General features: G+C 38.0%; 1 protein-coding gene across 4 annotated transcripts in view; it reads left to right on the top strand.

The window, feature by feature from the left end:
* Positions 1-19,075, top strand: part of CDH8 (cadherin 8) — a 385,302-nt gene that overhangs the window by 50,749 nt on the left and 315,478 nt on the right. The gene's annotated exons all lie outside the window — the stretch shown is intronic.

Here is a 19,075-nt window from a genome sequence, read left to right as displayed (position 1 = left end):
TTTTAATTTTGTAGATACAGGGTTTTACTGTATTTATCAAGCTGGTCTCAAACTCCTGGCCTCAAGCGATCTCCCAACTCGGTCTCCCAAAATACTGGATTGCAGGTGTGCAGTGGTCTCTCTCAGACTTTACCTGTAAAATGGGAATGCCTCTGGTTTATATAGACGTTAAGAAGATTTGAGTCAAAATACATGCACATTCAGAGGCCAAGGCTGAGGCTGAGGCACAAGAATCACTTGAACCTGGAAGGTATAGTTTGCAGTGAGCCAAGATTGGGCCACTACCCTCCATCCTGGGTGACACAACGAGACTTATTCCCAAAATCAACAATAACAACAAACAACAACAACAGCAAAAACAAAACATGAAGGACTTCTTCAAGAATCTTGTTACTAATAGGTACATTGATAAATGGAATGCTTGTTAGTGACTGATGTAACCTGGCTCGGGGATTCTTTTTCTAATCTGTTGTAAGAGCTAATGACGGCATCCACTCTGTAAGAACTTGATGATTACTGATTACTACTGCACTGTGCCAGACACTGTGTTAGCCATCACATTTTTTGTTTCATTATCTGCAAGATGAGAAAAATAATAGTGTGTACCAGTTAATCTTCTAATTTAAAGAGATTGTATACATTACTTCTAGTCAAAGAGTTACTGAGTCTTTGACTAGAAGCAATGGACACAATTGCTTCAATTGGACAAGAATTGGACTTATTCTTGTCTGTTTTTGGAGACCTAGCTGGATCCCAACCAGCATGTGATATTTACGTTGTAAAGAGTATTAGAAGAAGAATACAGAAGCTTGCATTTTGGGTTCTCCCAAAGACAAAATCATGGCCTTGGACAAATTATATAATGTCTTAAGATCCTAAATTTAACAAATAAAATTATACCCTTAGCATAATCTCAATGGATTATGGTAAATAATGAATGTTTGGAGAGTGCTTATTTGTTTGAATAGAAACACAAAGGAAAAAACATGTAACAAGCACATGTTTTTCATTCCTTAGACGCTAATGCAATTCATTACAGTTAATTTATTTCATCACCTCCCTGAGCAATCATAGGAGCTAAGGATGACAGTCTGAACAACTTACCAATTTGCAGCTGCAGAAATTGAGACTCTGGCTCCACATGCAAGTATGTGGAAAAAAATGTTCCAGGGCACTTGAGATGGAGCCCTTGGCAAGAGTTCTACCTCTAGATGTGTATGTATATTGTTCTTCCAGGGTCCAGAAGTTCTGCCTTTTCTAGGGCACCAGGTTGAAGTTACGGTGAATCTCAATATCCCTCCACATCTTGAGAGTTTACCATTTAGTCAAAACTGGCTGCCCAAACTTCAACATCAGCACTTTGCCACTAGCCAATCTCCATGTGTGGGAAAACTCCTTTCAATCAGTCATGATATTGATTTATCTACAATATTCTGAATCACTCTTTTTGTCTAAAAATAACAATGCACCAAGAGCATGTAGCTATCCTTGCCAAGGAATACAAATTTGTGAAATTTAAATTTCAGGTTCCCTTTTATTTTTCATCCATCTATTTTATCTTTCTCCATCTGACTACTTGTTAGAACTAGTCTCTAAGCCAATTCACTTGCAAGGGTTGCAGAAGTCTCCAGTTACTTGCAAGTCTCACATAATCAAAGGAACTTTCTTTATGTGAGCTCAAATACAGACCAAAATAAAATTGCTACTGTGTTTTTAGGAGCTCTATTCAAGTCTTCTCTGTACCCTGACCCTTTCATTCTTTTTCTTGCCAAAAAAGCCAGTTCCTTTCGGAGTGAAATTGCATTGATGCAGTGAGCTCATGTTTGAATATTACTGGCCTCAGCAACTTTCTTTATGTTCCTGCTTAGCCTAAGATTGAGACTTCCTAGATAACATTTCAAAATTTTAAAAGACTTTGAGCCACAGCGTTAAAAGTTGCCAACAAATGGTGATCTCAAAACATTCACTTATTATTTAAAGTAATAACAAAGGATCATTTTAAAAACTTCCCATCCAACTATGTTGTAACAAACACTTGTTTTTTCCTGTAATTTGGTAGTTTTTGTGTTTATTTAATAGAGGATGCTCTATTATCTGAACATGCGCCTTTTTTGTTTGTTTGCTTGTTTTTGTTACTGTTGCTTTGGTATTTGTAGCTCATGAAGACTGGCCCTGGGAAGTGCCTGGCATCATCACTAACTGCTGTGTGTTATCAGGGGTGGTTTTACACTGTTATTACAAGAATATTTACAATTAAAATGCAGGGCTTGGTTTAAAGAGAGCCTGTTTAATCAAGGATAGAAAGTCATATTTTGTATATGCCACTAGGTGAATAGCTGACTTGCATATTAATTCTGTCCCTGACTATAGCTCTGTTCATATGGATTTTTTTCTCTATAGATGATAATTATTTGTAGAGCCACTCAGTTAAAATTTTAGAACAGATCTTTCTGTACAGAGTGTTGCTTGGGCACTGCGTTGGGCTTTGTGTTTTGTTATTTTTTAAAAATATACTTCTTATGTTTCAGTTTCCCTTTGTCTTTAAAATACTTTTCTGGCCAGGCCCGGTGGCTTACACCTGTAATCCCAGCACTTTGTGAGGCCGAGGTGGGCAGATCACAAGGTCAAGAGATCGAGACCATCCTGGCCAATACAGTGAAACCCTGTCTCTACTAAAAATACAAAAAATTAGCTGGGTGTGGTGGCACGTGCCTGTGGTCCCAGCTACTTGGGAGGCTGAGGCGGAAGAATCGTTTGAACCCAGGAGGCGGAGGTTGCAGTGAGCCGAGATTGCACCACTGCACTCCAACCTGGTGACAGGGCAATACTCCATTTCAAAATAATAATAATACTTTTCTGCAGCTAGGAAAAGTGCAGCTCTTTCCTAGAAGGACAAAGGGCAAATAACAGTAATGTCCTGAATATTCTGAGTATTGTAACAATAACACATTTTTGTTAAATGAGCAGTATTGTTCTCTAAGAGTAAATATAAATTGGTCACAACCTGGATTCTTTTTTTTTGTTTGCAAAATGAGTAGATTTTATTTTATTTTGTTATTTTTTCATATCTGATTTATTGGTTTTTAAAGCACTTTTTAAAATTGCATTTTAGGTTTTGGGGTACATGTGAAGAACATGCAAAATTGTTGCATAGCTACACACGGCAGTGTGATTTGCTGCCTTCCTCCCCATCACCTACATCTGGCACTTCTCCCCATGCTATCTCTCCCTAACTCCCCACCCCACACTGTCCCTCCCCTATTTCCCCCCTACAGACCCCAGTGTGTGATGCTCCCCTCCCTGTGTCCATGTGTTCTCATTGTTCAACACCCACCTATGAGTGAGAACATGCGGTGTTTGATCTTCTGCTCTTCTGTCAGTTTGCTGAGAATGATGGTTTCCAGGTTCATCCATGTCCCTACTAAGGACAAGAGCTCATCGTTTTTGATGGCTGCATAGTATTCCATGATGTATATGTGCCACATTTTCCCTGTCCAGTCTATCATCGATGGGCATTTGGGTTGGTTCCAGGTCTTTGCGATTGTAAACAGTGCTGTAGTGAACATTCATGTGCACATGTCCTTATAGTAGAACGATTTATAATCCTTTGGATATATACCCAGTAATGAGATTGCTGGGTCAAATGGAATTTCTATGTCTAGGTCCTTGAGGAATCGCCACACTGTCTTCCACAATGACAACCTGGATTCTTAATGCAAAAAAGTCAGAGAGGCTTGGGTGATTTACTAGCAACATAAATTTGTTTAATTTACTAAGCTAGACTTTCCCTATTTGGGAAGTTATGAAAATGATATTACATATCTCATAAGGCTATTGACAGAATGAAATGAGGCAATTCACACAAAGTGCCTGAAGTGCAGTTAGCTCTTCGTAAGTGCTAGCTCTTAGTACTAGTATTAATATCCAAACAAAAACTATATAAGGATGAACAATTTTCAGAGACTAATTTTTTTACCAATCTAAAACATCATACTGATTATAATTTTAGTAATGGGAAAATCCATGATTTTGACATCCTATTGTTATGAGAGAAGTATGAAACTATGAAATCAGCCAGACCTATATTTGAATTTCAGCTCCACTACCTACTAGATAAGCTTTTTTCCCTGCCATATGGAAGGAAAATTTTATCTTTAAGGATTATTTTATTTGACTTGGTTTATTTTATTATTTTATTATTATTTTATTATTATTATTATTTTTTTTTGAGACTGAGGCAAACTCTTTTTGCCCAGGCTGGAGTGCTGTGGTATGCTGTCGTCACATTGCAACCTCCGCTTCCCGGGTTTAAGTGATTCTCCGGCCTCAGTCTCCCAAGTAGCTGGGATTACAGGCACCTGCCACCATGCCCTGCTATTTTTTTTTGTTTTTTGTATTTTTGTTAGAGATGGAGTTTCACCGTGTTGAGCAGGCTGATCTCAAACTCCTGACCTCAAGTGATCCGTCCACCTTGGCCTCCCAAAGTGCTGGGATTACAGGCATGAGCCACGGGCCTAGCCTCTGAGTATTATTTTAAAGATTGAGCGATGTCTCCAAATTGTATGATCCACAGTGAAAACCCAATACATTTTGAGCACTTTATACATTTTCCTCTAAACCCTTTATTCTGAATTAGCATCAGAGAGTAGATTAATTCAATGGAAACACCATCTTCCTCCTATGTAACATATTTGTGTTTAATTACTTGGAAGTTGGGAGAGGGAGATGTTTGTTTGAATGCTTAATCTTAGGTCATGATTCTCATTGCTTTTCCATTATTGTCGCGAATCAGCAGGTCACCCTACTTGGGGTTTGTATCTGGAGTCAGTCACAGAAAGAAGAGCTAGAAAAACTACATTAAGATGCTTACAGAAATTCCCAGTATTCCATATCCTGATGTCTCTCCTTGATTATTTCAAATATAAATGGCCTTCCCAGGCAAAAGGACTCAGGTGTGTTTGAAAGCTGTTTCACAGCCAGTGTCTCACAGACTCCATGATTAAGCTAAAGGACCTCCTGCATTACCTATTCTGATTCTCTGATCTACCTTCACACAGTCCTGGACTCCCTGTTCTCCTCTACTCTACATAATCATCTCAGGTGCTATTGCTATCAGGACTGCTTAGACACACACGTTCAGTTCTTGCTCAGATTTAGTTCTCATAATTTCAGGGATGGCTTAGACAACACTTTCATCAGCCTCCTCAAAGTGTGCATTCTTTCTTTCCTTGCACGTTGTAGACCATGTTTCTTTTACAGCCATTTCCCTGTGAATGGAGAGCCTGAGAAGATAGAGAGTTCAGGCATGTACAGAGATTAGTTATCCTGGAAGTTCCTCAGGGAATTCAAATATCAAAAGAGAAAAAAAAGGTGTGAGGGAGTTGCACAGGAGAACTTTAAGATTCAACCTACTCTTGAGTCTACTATGCTTTTTCTACATATTCCTTTATCATTTTGATCTTCATTTATCATAATTAGGATAGTTGCATTAAGAAATACACGTACTTGGCCAAGCACGGTCGCTCATGCCTGTAATCCCAGCACTTTGGGAGGCTGAGGTGAGAGGATCACCTGAGGTCAGGAGTTTGAGACCAACCTGGCCAACATGATGAAACCCTTCTCTAGTAAACATACAAAAATTAGCCAGGCATGGTGATAGGCACCTGTAATCCTAGCTATTTAAGAGGCTGAGGCGAGAGAATTGCTTGAACCAGGGAGGCGGAGGTTGCAGTGAGCTGAGATCATGCCACTGCACTCCACTCTGGGTGACAGAGTGAGAAATCATCTCAAAAGAGGAAGAAAGATGAAAGAAGAAAGAAAAGGAAAAGGAAGAAGAAGAGAAGAAGAAGAAGAAAGAAGAAATACAGATATTATATATGTATATGGAGATTTTTTTAAAAAATCCAAATGTTGGATAATGCAAAGGATAAGAAAAATCCAATGAAAATCAAAGACTTTTTTGAGTTTATTGTTTCAATGTTTTCTTCAAAAGCAAATCAACCAACTTCTTTGGATGGTTCTGTATTAAAGACCTCAATCATTTCTGTCCAATAGTGCATTCTGTGATGATGGAAATGCTCTATATCTGTGCTGTCTACCATGCTAGCAACTGGCTACTTGTAGCTACTTGAATACTTGCCATGTAGATAGTGAGACTGAATAACTGAATATTTAATTTTAATTAATGTAAATTTTATTAGACATATGTGGATAGTGGCCATGATATTAGACAATAGGGATTTAGAATATCTGATGGCTTTCTTAGAGAGCTACCTAACTGCCAAATAATATTTCAGATCAAAGGGATATCAGTCTCACCATTCACAGAGGACATAGCAAAGATCATCAAGAGTCTTTATATTTGAAAAAAAAAAAATGACATTCTTGAGGAAAAATAAAGGTATGAGTGCTTACATTAACACATGTCAAGAGTCATTGTAAAGGGAGTATTTACTGTTGTACTCACTCAATAATAACCATACAGACATTAGACCTCGATTTAAAAGCCCCCCCAAAAGACCATGTATACACAGAAACTTCATATAAATAGAATCGCACTACAGGTTAATGATGAAAGGATGGACTATTTGATAAGTAGCTCAGGAAAAATTAATTGTCTATATGGGAAAAATATTCCCATATAAAATTTTATACTATGCACAAAAATAGCAATTTCATGCCTTAAGTATAAAAGGTATAAGTTTTAGAAGGCATATAAAAGAATATTTTTTAGGTTCTTTCTCTAGGGAAGCATTTATTAAGCAACAAACAAATAATATAAACTTTAAAATGAAAATTAATTTTGACTGCAATAAATTTCAGAACTTTGGTTTATCAAAAGGCATCATAAAATAAAGAAAAAATACAAAAAAGAAAAAGGATTTTCCATGTACAATCAGAAAAGGATGTTTATTAGAATGTAGGTATGATGGTAATTGCTTGAGCCCAAGAATTGGAAACAAGACTGGGCAAATACAGTGAGCCCTTGTCTCTATTTTAAAAAAATGAAAAAGACAAAATGAGGAGAAGATGAGGATAAAGAAACATGCATTTCTCTGAAACGTATGAAAAAATACTTAACCCAGTAATTATTTGTATGGATTAAATGTCTCTGTTCCCCAAAATTCATATATTGATCCCCTAACCTTCACTGTGAGAGTTTTAGGAGGTGGAGGCATTGGTTTGGGAGTTAATTAGGTTTAGATGAGAACAATGAAGGTGGAGACCCCATGATAGGGTTAGTGACCTTTTTTAAAAAACCAGGAAACACCAGAGCTTTCTCTCCTTGCCATATGAAGACATAGCAAGAAGGCAGCCATGTGTAAGCCAGAAAGAGAGCCCTCCTCATGCTGTTAGCCTGATCTTGGTCTTCCCAGTCCCCAGAACTGTGAGAAATACTGTAAGTATCTATTGTTTAAGCCATCTTTTCTATGGTATTTTGTTACAGCAGCCTAAGCAGACTAAGATGTCATGCAAATTAAAATTTATAGTTAAGTAGCATTTTATATATAACAAATTGTAAAAGTTAAAAATTGAACAATGTTAAGTGATAAGGATGCAATATAAAATAAATTCTTATAACTAATAGATAGTGTGTGAACTATCAAAACCCTTTTATAAAACAATTTGTTATTATCTTGGAAGATAGAAAAATTTAAATTGTAACTATATCTGTTACCTAGTAATTTTATTCTGAGATAAATGTACTAGAATGTCGTTCACAGACATGGGAACTAGAATTCAAGTAAAAGGTAAAAGTCGCTATTGTTTATAATGTTACAAAAACAAAAAAACCATAGAAATAACTCAAATTTCTAGTGGATAGATTTTGTATTGTCTTCCCTTACTTTGATAAAAATACATAAACTATAATTGTAAGCATGAACATAGGTGAATTTCAAAAAGAGAGTTGAGCCAAAGGCAAATCATAAAACTGCATATGAGGTTAAACTCTAAAGAAAGAAAACCCATTTTAAATATAGAATTTGGGGTGCTGGATACCTCTATTGGTGAAAGACAGGGATGTTGTAGTGTATAAATATAGAGTATCATATTCAAGGCTTCAAATTTTGGGTTTGTTCTATTATTTATTGGATTGATTATGAATGCTCTTTTTAGTGTTATCTGTATTATTTAGTGTTAATCTTTAGCTTACTTTTATATATTGTATGTAGAAATTTTTTCATGATAACAGTGAATATACAAAAAAACAGAAGAAACACTATTATGGCAGTATATAAATTGCTTTATAAAAATATGCCTCACCAATCTCAGAGTCTCTGGGCTCTCTCATAAGCTGAGGGATATGTTGTTTTATTTTATTTTTTTTTCTTTTTAAGACTCAGTGTTCCTGTGTCTGAAATTCTTGTGTCAGTAAACTCATTGCTGCATATGTTGTGAAACTTCAGAATTACTTTCAAATAATTAAAATTGGTAGAATTACTTCTAGAATTAAGAATGATTTGTGTTTACTGAGTACTATTTATGGACCTAGCATTTTTTAAAGAGTTTAATACACATTAACTTACTGAGTTAACACATTGTTACCCTTATAACAACTCAAAGAGGGTATTATTATTCATCCCTTTACTGCCGGTAAGGAAACTGAAACTCAGAGAATTAAGATAACTTGCCTAATATCTCACAGCTAGTGAGTAGAGAATTCTGTTTCTTACTCAGGGAATATGATTTCAGAGGATGTGCTTCAGCCATTTCATTATAATGATATGCTATATGAACACCTCTGAATTTGGTAATTTATTTATTCAACACACATGAAGCACTGACTGTGTGCTAATCATTGTTCATGAAGATGTGGGCACAGTAACAAAGACAATACACATAGAAATAGGGTAACGACTTTCTTTCCTGAAATCCAGCAACATATGCAGATAAAAGGAAGGACAGAATAAATAGAAGAAGAGGAGGAGAAAAAAAAAGAAAGGAATTGTAAAGAAAATTTTTGTTCTTGTTATCTTAAAAACCTTAATAACACAGACAAGGTCTTTTATTTCCTGGTACCAAATTACAGTATAATCTAAGATTATTTATTTATTATATTACTGCCCATTTCCTGGATGCACAGAAAATTTGCCTGTTCATCTGACATTTTTTATGCTCCCACAGCTGCCATAAATACCTTTCTCATTCTTCCTTCTGCCCCAAAGACACACACACACACACACACACACACACACACACACACACACACACATTTTTCAAGGTTCAGCTGAAAAGATACGTATTTTTTGGAGACTTTTCTGCCTCCCTGTTAACCTCTATGGAAAGTGAAGGGATTACTCTGTGTCCTTATTACATTTAGAGATAGCCAGGGAACATAACTGACTCTGTGCAATATGGTAGAGGCTCTTTCTCTGTATCGTTTAATTGATGGTGAATATAGAAATCCATGTTCAAGTTTAGGTTCCTACAGAAAGCCAAAATAGAAGCCCGTGGAACTAAGAAATGCAAGCCCCCTTGAGAGATATAGATTGAGAAAAGGAAGACCGAATACGTTTTTTTGGTGATAAGAAAATGATTAGACAAGCCTACTTAATAAAGGCAGTATGATGGATAATTATCATATGTTAAAATAGTAATAGTGGACACAGTACTATTGGTTTCTATATATATTCATTATTAGAACAATTTCTGAATATCCTTACTTCACTATTTAAGTGATTGCAAATCTGACCAGTTCTGTTTCCAAGAGGAATGAAATAGTAATAGCTAATGCTTCTTCTTCTTTTTTTTTTTTTTTTTGAGACAGAGTCTTGCTCTGTTGCCAGGAGCCAGGCTGGAGTGCAGTGGCCCGATCTCGGCTCACTGCAACCTCCGCCTCCTGGGTTCAAGCAATTCTTCTGCCTCAGCCTCCCGAGTAGCTGGGACCACAGGCACGTACCACCACGCCCAGCTAATTTTTGTATTTTTTAGGAGAGACTGGATTTCACCATGTTGGCTAGGATGGTCTTGATCTCTTGACCTCGTGATCCGCCCGCCTCGGCCTCCCAAAGTGCTGGGATTTCCGGCCGTGAACCACTACACCGGGCAATAGCTAATACTTCTTAAGTTGGTTCTACGTGCAAAATAGCTAATACTTTCTAAATTCTTTCTGAGTGCCAGACACTCTTCTAGATATTTTTGGAAAATTATTTCATGTAATCTTTGGCACAGGTAACATTTTTATCTCCGTTTTCTGTATAGATGAGATGAGCCACCAGAAATTGAAGTCACTTTTTTAAGGTCATGCAACTTGTAAATTGCAGAACCTGACTTCAAATCCAGATCTTTCCAGATCCGGCATTTTTTTCTTCTTAGATATTTTAAATCTAAATGGAAAGTACATCTGCATTTTATGTTAACTTGCTGATATTATATTCTAACAAAAATTTACAAAATTCTTGCTATGCACCAGATAATATTCTAAGCCAGGAGTTCAGAAGTTAGCAAGCTTTTCTAGAAAGCCTCCTAGAAATATCATAGGCTCTGTGGATCACACAGGCTCTGTAGCATCTATTCAGCTTTTTCCATTTACATCATATGTAAATGAAGGAATGTAAATAAGTGAGTGCAGCTGTATTTCTTTTTTTTTTTTTGGGACGGAGTTTCTCTCTTGTTACCCAGGCTGGAGTGCAATGGCGAGATCTCAGCTCACCGCAACCTCCGCCTCCTGGGTTCAGGCAATTCTCCTGCCTCAGCCTCCTGAGTAGCTGGGATTACAGGCACGAGCAACCATGCCCAGCTGATTTTTTGTATTTTTAGTAGAGACGGGGTTTCACCATGTTGACCAGGATGGTCTCCATCTCTTGACCTCGGCCTCCCAGAGTGCTGGAATTAAAGGCGTGGGCCACCACGCCCAGCCCTGTGGCTGTGTTTCAACTAATCTCTATAGTATTTACAAAAAACACGATTCATCATAACTGACCTGAGGGTTGTAGATGGGGGTCCACCATTTTTAAGGGCTTTATGAATACTCCCAGGGCACTTAAAAGCAAACAAACAACTTAAAAGAGATGTTACTATGATATGATGAAGATGATGGGTGAATTTTATATATGAAAAAAAAAAAATGAGATGATTAGAATAAAAGTAACTTGCCCAAAATTATACACTTGGTAAGCAATAGAAAGAAGATATAAAGTCAGTAGGGCTGTATTCTTTACCATTCACATTGTGTGACCTGCATTTTGGCGCAGAAATTTAGAATTTAATTTCTAGTCCCATATTCAGAATCCCTGAATTTGTGAGATAATAGTTACTCACTGCCTCTCCAGTCCCAGGGGTATCTCTTTGGATTCCTACATGAAGTGCTAAGCCAGAGTACATGCGCTGAGCCCTTCCAAACATGTATTTTTGCCCCTGTCTTCCCTGTAGAAACCTGTGTGGGTTTTCCCTCATGCTTCTAGAAGGTTGCAGTGCCACCTTCTTGGGCTCTTCCTTCCACTTCTATTTTTAGTTTCTATTTTCTGATTGTCTCTGGCTGGAGTGGATCAAATTTAGCACATGCCCTGAGTGAAATTCTTATATAGTAGTACTTATGAAAAGATGAAAGCACACTTCTTCATGTTAGAGTTTCAACAAGGTGGATTCCAAATGGGGTAAATTGCTCTGCCTTGAGGGTAGAATCAGACAAGAGTCATCTCCACTTGTCCAGTAAGTATCACAGTATCTGGCATAAAATGCATGCTTAATAAATGTTTGGGGAATACATTAATGGCTGAAAATCATGTCTTATTTGATAGTCTTAAAGCATTTCTGAAGTCAAGGAAGTATTCACTGATTAAAACAGTGGGTGACATTATAGAAAACTTGATGGTATCTTAAGAAAAAAAAAAAAAACTAAAACAAAATCATACTCATCTCTATTGCCTGTCTTCTGTGTTTGAGTTGGCACAAAGGTTTTTTCCCCATGTGCCTACTGTATTTGGTTGATAGGGCTGACTGGAAAATGTGTCTATTGGGATGCTTAGGTTAATCCTGGCTCAGTAAGACCAAGAGCCTTTATCAACTAGTGATGTCTGTCTTGTGTGCAAGATGGTAGAATTGAGGCACCCATGCCAAGTGTCTGTTGACATATATCGAGAATTCATGTTGCTCTGTAAATAAAAGATTTTTTATTTTATCTTATTAATCAATGAGGGAAGTCCAATTTAATGACAGACTCTATCTGGAACTGGGCCTTAGTAATGATGTCCTTCCACTACACATTTGTTCAATCCACCTCTCTCATGTTATCTTCAAGGGGTGAGGAGAGCCTTTTCCTCCAATCCGAAAAGTCCTGTATGATGCCTCATCTTTAATATCTGAAATGTGTGATGTCAGTAGCTGAGATTTATTGGCGTGCCTACATTACAGAAGACACTTTTACTTCTGGCCTGTTGTTTCTGGCTCTGGCTTTGGGCTGAGAGTCTTTATTTCTCTCTGCTTTTTTTTCTGTCTAGAAGCAAATTGCTTTTCAAAAGTTTAAAGAGAAACAAGAGCAGCTTTGGATGGGTTAGAAATGGGAAAAAATGGCTCATTTCGTGAATAAATATTTGCCTGCAGTTCTCCACTTTGCAGACTCAAACAGGGATTAAAAGGGAAAGATTGGCAGGAGGGAGGTGAGGAGGCTTTTAGGCAAAAACAGCATGTGTGTTACAGCTCCATACACAGATAATGCAATTTCCCCTTTGTCATAAGAAAAATCAGCTGTAAGTAGCCCTTTGTAGGTGCTGCTAAAGAGGGGCGATCTAGTGGAAAAAGCACAGGCTTTGAGCCAAAAATATCTGAATTTGGATCACTTACATCATACATGAGCTTGTGTGAGTGGATTAAGGTCTCAGAATGTCAATTTTCTCATATGTAAAACGGGACCAATGCATGGAAAGTACCACATCCAGAACCTGACATGCAATAGAAGGCCAATAGTCAAACTTGAATCTCTTAAATTTACCATGAAGAAAAAAAGCAGGAATTTGATAGGATGTGACTAATTACAACTCAATCAGAATTATTCAATTTCAGAAGACTAGGTTAAAGCAAACATCAAGCATTTTATCTGGATAAATGTGTTTGCTATACAAAAACAAAACTCTACCACTACTGCTACCATTATCAGCAACAGCAATGGTGGCAGCGGCAACACCGCCACCATCAATGGGTAACTTCCCTCAGCATGTGTAGTCAGGGAGAAAGGTCCTAGCTTTTAATAAATGGACTAAGGAAAGTGTGATGTGTGCAGGAAGAGGTTCACATCCACACCCAAATGCATACACATGATGAGAACGTTGTATTTCAGCACCCTGAGGCTACCATGCTCCCTAAAATGCTGGTGTATCTTTCAAAGTTCTGTAAAGATTTTAATAGCAGAGCAGAAGAAAATGTTGGAGTAGGCAAAGATAGTATGGCTTCCTTGCCAAAAGAGAAAGCGACCACAAATCTGTAGATTCTGGACTTAAACTGAGCATGAATGTAGATGAAAAAAGTTATTTAATGTACTGGGCACATTTTACATAATTCTGTGCTATCCCAACAATGAAAGAAAGCAACAACAAACATAAAATAGTAAAAATAACCAACTGTCATTAAAGCTGATGTGTACTGAATGCTTAGCAGTGCTAGGCATGTGATAAACTTTTTAATAAGCGTAAAGAACCTATATTTTGTGGTTGTGAAGGCATTTTTAAAAATGGAGTTAATAAATACAATTTCTCCATGGTTGCACAGTTTGGACATCATTTACCCAGTATTAGAAGCTAAGAGTTCAGATGTCTTATGGGAATTCTATGGACAGGCATGATTTTAAATGATATTCTCCCCTTTACTTACATATGAGGAAACATCCTGATTCATTCGCTTTACCTCCCCACATCTCTCATGGAGATTCTAGGAGATCTTTCTCCCAAGGTGTATTGTTCAATTTTAGACATGAAAAGTGCTTCATTATAGGTATCACATTTGAACTGATTTCAATTGCCCTTAACCTCAGACTCACACATCTACAGATAAGAATGTATCATATCAACAGATTAGCCATCATATTTTGGCCCACACAAGTCTTGGGGAGAAATCACTTCTCTTTAAACGTTGTTGGGAAGAAGTCTTTGAGGTAAACAGCCTTGGAGAAACGTTGAATAATATCTCCTTATCATGATACTGTTTCCCCTACAATTTTTAAGACTTGTAGCTGGGCGCGGTGGCTCACGTCTGTAATCCCAGCATTTTGGGAGGCTGAGGTGAGCAGATCACCTGAGGTCAGGGGTTTGAGACCAGCCTGACCAATATGGTGAAACTCCGTTTTTTTTTTTTTTTTTAAAAAAAAAAAAAGACTGTTAATACAAGACTCCCTGCCTCCTGTTTTGTTGCTTTACTTACTCAGGCATTTTTGAGCATTTATTGTGGTCCAGGCACTGCTTGGAGCTGAAGACTCAAAATACTCCCTCTGCCTTAAGGAGCTGGCATTCCAGCATTTCTCAGAAAGTTAATTGCCACATGACCAGGAAAAGATAGTAGGATCCTAGAGAAGTTAAGCAACTTTTCTTAATCCCACAGCAATAAGAGTTTATTTTTTGACAGATGGTGCCTGTCAAAAAATAAATTCTGTGATTGTATACAATCAATTCTGTGATTGTATGTTCTTCATTACAATTCTGACTTCTTATATTATGTAGTTGAAGAGCCCATTGATTGCATGTGTTATTAGGTATTCTGGAAACTGATATTTATACTGGATGTCTGCATCCCATACTGTTTTCTCAAATGGATTAATGTATTTTTTAGTTGTATTTGTATTGTTTGCTGAGTGAATTCCCCGGTGAAAATAACAAGTTACCACTAGCAACCATAACAAGGGATTATGCTTAAGAACCATTTAACTGCTCATCTTCTAACTTTGATTTACAATTAGGGTCTCCACCGAAGTTCATTATGCCATGGTTATACTTTGATGTGTTCTTAGTGTAATTATCATCAAATTATAAGCTGTCACTCTTAATACTGTTTCTTTCTGGAATTTGTGGTGGTAGCAAAATAAAATACTTCCAGTTGGCTTAAGCAGAAATAGTGGTAGAATATCAGTAGTCTCACAGAATCAATGAGAAGTCTGTTGAAACTAGCATAAAGAATATATTTAGATCTTGAAATGGGGACAGCTTGGTAACAACTCTGCCTCTGGTCCCTCCGGTACTTACTCCTGCTGGAGGTCTAGAATTCCCACCCAAACTCACCAGTGGTGGTGGCTTGCCAAGATATCAGAAGGCTCAGAAACTGAGCAGTAGAGAGAGAGGGAGGAAGATCAACCATAAAATCAACCTGGGCTATTCCTGAAATGAATTGTGCATACTTGAAACATAGCTATATGTACTGAAGGGCTATTTTGTTCATATTGCTACAGAAACATTTTCAGAATGGTTTTCATTTCTGCTTTGCAAGCTACGAGTCAAGAGAGTTTAAGCAACCTCTCCAAATTTGCACAGCTAATAAAAGCCTGTATTAAGTTTTGTATGCAGTACATTTCACACTACAGCCTTTTCCCTGAGGAATTTTCATTCAAATCTTAAGCATAGGATTACCAGTGCAGCCTTTAGCAGAAAGGGAGTACTTTTTTTTCAGGCACTGCAGTAGATTGACTCTTCAGTCAATGATGTTTATGTTAGTTCTTACCTCCATTTGTTAAAGGAAAACTATAGCTGTTTAAACTCACATTTCAAATTTCTTGTTGTCTTTTAAGTCCAGATATCTGCCAGGGCTCCTTTATCTTACTGTCAGGCATTCAGTGGAGCTGGGTAGGCTCGCAAACCTTATGGGAATCAGATGACATTGGCTAGATGTATTTGTCCTTCCACTTACAAGCCCTGTGACCTTGAGGAGTTTAGTCTTCCAGTGCCCTCTCATTTTCCCTTCAAGAACAGAATACCCTTAAAAGGAAAGTTTTATAAGTGTAGGACCAGACTTATCTTTTCCACTATTAAAAACGTGAGCTTTGAATGAAGAGACCCCCCCAGACAGGCTTTGTGTGAGCAACATGCCTGTTTATTCACCTGGGTGCAGGTAGGCTAAGGCCGAAAAGGGTGTTAGCAAAGGGCAGTGGGAAAGGAAATGGTTTTTTTTTTTGTTTGTTTTTTTTTTTTGTTTTTTTTTTTTGAGACGGAGTTTCGCTCTTGTTGCCCAGGCTGGAGTGCAATGGCGCCATCTCGGCTCACCGCAACCTCCGCCTCCTGGGTTCAGGCAATTCTCCTGCCTCAGCCTCCTGAGTAGCTGGGATTACAGGCATGCGCCACCATGCCAGCTGATTTTTTGTATTTTTAGTAGAGACGGGGCTTCACCATGTTGACCAGGATGGTCTCGATCTCTTGACCTCGTGATCCACCCGCCTCGGCCTCCCAAAGTGCTGGGATTACAGGCGTGAGCCACCGCGTCCGGCCAGGAAATGGTTTTTTGTTTGTTTTGTTTTTGCTATATTTTGTTTATTTATTTATTTAATTACAGCCTCATTCGGTATGTCAGGCTGGATTGCAGTAGCACCATCAAAGGTCACTACAGCCTCGACATTTCCGTGGGCTCAGGTGATGGTTTTATAGGTTTGGCATGGGCAGTGGAAAGTTACAGAGTAAGATCAGTTACAATGGTGGGAGTAGGGACGAGAAGTATACAATACCATAAGTTCAGGTACAATGGTGGGTGGGGTAAGAGTAGTTAAGGGCAGGGTGGGGTGAGGAGTAATCACATTATCGTAATAACAGTTAAGATGGCAGGGCGGGGTGAGGGGTTTGTCTGGGGAAGCTCCACTGGGCTATTAGGAACAGGGGCGAAAGCAGGCGGGGCGGGGGCTTGGACGGGAGGGGACACACAATCATCCTGGGCAAGCAGGACTTCGGACTTTCAGGCCTCAGACTTGCTTATGGAGACCTGATAACCTCCAACGTTAAACACTGAACCAATGAACAATTAAATCATGTATGAATTCAGTTATTTGTAACCACTATTTGCTACTTTGAAAATGTTTTTAAAATGTGCAAGTATCAAACAAATGATAGATTTTTTTCATACTATTGTATTCATGCTATTTAATCATTTCCAAAATTTACATCCCACCTATTTTCGTGATTGGTGTCCCTTATAAGTTACCCCTTATAAGTTACCTACTACATGGCAGTCCCTGTGCTTAGCTTATGGCATATACTAGACCTCCTAAATGAATGAATCTTTGCCTTCATTTGACTGACAGAGACATGAAGAGCCCAGTTCTAGTTCTGGGTACTAGGTGGAGCTTGAATTTAACCCAACCATTCTACATCTGACAATGATTTTCTCTTTTGGATTTCCAATGTCAAAATCCTGAGCAGCCTTTCTCTTGGGAGGAGGATGCTCTCTTTCCCTCCCTCCCTCTCTCTCTCTCTCTCTCTCTCTCTCTCTCTCTCTCTCTCTCTCCACACACACACACACACACACACACACACACTTCTCTTTCTTTTCTTTCTTTCGATGTCAGTGGCACTTTCTTTCTAACCCCATAGACCATTACGGAACCTTGATGACTTAAAGGAAGACGAGATTTAGGGCTTCTTGAGACTGTCTCCTGCTTTTCTGAGAATAAAATAAAATTCTTTGTACCAAACTTCAATACACTTGACATCTTTTATTATTTTCAGGTCATACACATCTTTCTTCCTATAAAGAGAGTCGTCGTACAAGCATTCATTCATTACTCTTAAGGTCATGTCAGAAGGAATCACATACTTATTGTCAGCACATGCAGTGTAAAAATACAAAACCATTTTTTTTTTCACTCCAAACCTTTCATATGTTCTTATCAGGAAATCAATGTGCTGATGGGGCACCGAGGACTAGGAGACTTGGAGAAATTCCATGCACTTTGCCATCTGCCCAAGCAGATGGAATTGGGATTGAGAGTTCTCACTCCAGTCTCAGATCTTCTGGGTATCATGATCTTGGATATCATAGGTCCTGGAATTACTGCCCGTGAAAATGGTACCACTTAAGATGCTGAAACAAAATATGCAGAGAATACTTTGCTGTGATACAGCTTCTATATTTCCCATGCTATCTAATTTATTGTCTGTTTTGGAAGTTTCTAAAAAAAAAAAAAAATGAGGATATCTACAACTTCCTTTCTTTTAAGTCTGTTTCCAGGCTTCCCAAAGGCTGCGATACCAACACTAATAGTGCCAAATACTGTTCTCAGTGTTTCAAAACATTCACAACTGGATGTCTTGGATTTCATGGCATTCATTGCATCCCTGCTTACATTAGTGCTTCATTTATGTGAGCCAGCTGCACCCTGCACTGCTAGTCTTAGCAGAATAAAGCAGGTGCTGTTATATATTCAAATCCCTTTTTCCTGACACAGGTTGGTACTCACTCCCATTTGCATGGTAAGGCCAGCATAGTTCAGAATACCTGTGCTCACTTAAAATATTCCACAATCTTACAGATGGCTACTAAAACTCATCATATGTCTTTATCCTTTTCCAAAAGCTTTTTTATAGAACACTAAATATATATTTTCATTTTGTCAATGTATTTCTTTATATGTTTCTGCTGTTCATAGCCTTTTGAGTTATTATAGAAAAGTGTCAGACCCATTTCTAGTTGCATTGGTCAAATTACTTACTCTTTCTAGCCTCAGATTATTTATTTCAGAATGGGACCAATCAGGCCTACACCATAAAATTATTGTGAGTGTTCATACATTCGAATGGTTTATTTTAGGCACGGGGTTAGTGATCACTAGAGGATGAGTCTGAGAATGTAAACCTGATAGGCAAGACCAAGGGAAGCATATGAACTAAGGTCCATTTCACGTATTTGAGATGGGAACATGAGATTACATGGAGTTCTTGGAAAAGTGTCCAGTCAGTGTAGAATGATTGGATATGAACTTACAAATTGTATATATTGGGGCAATTTAATCTGTAACTGGAGATGGACCCAAAGTTTTTGGTCTTTTCCTTAGACCATCCTTCAGGACACTCCGTCTCTTGGTATATCTATTTTCATGACACTGTTTTCATTTGCAGTCCAGATTTCTTTGCATCTCGTGGATGATTCCTTTATATTACTGTGCATTATTACTATG

The sequence above is a fragment of the Sapajus apella genome, unplaced genomic scaffold, assembly GCF_009761245.1.
Source record: "Sapajus apella isolate SASKATOON/1434 unplaced genomic scaffold, GSC_monkey_1.0 scaffold15, whole genome shotgun sequence".
NCBI lineage: Eukaryota > Metazoa > Chordata > Mammalia > Primates > Cebidae > Sapajus > Sapajus apella.
This window is presented reverse-complemented; position numbering and strand designations above follow the sequence as displayed.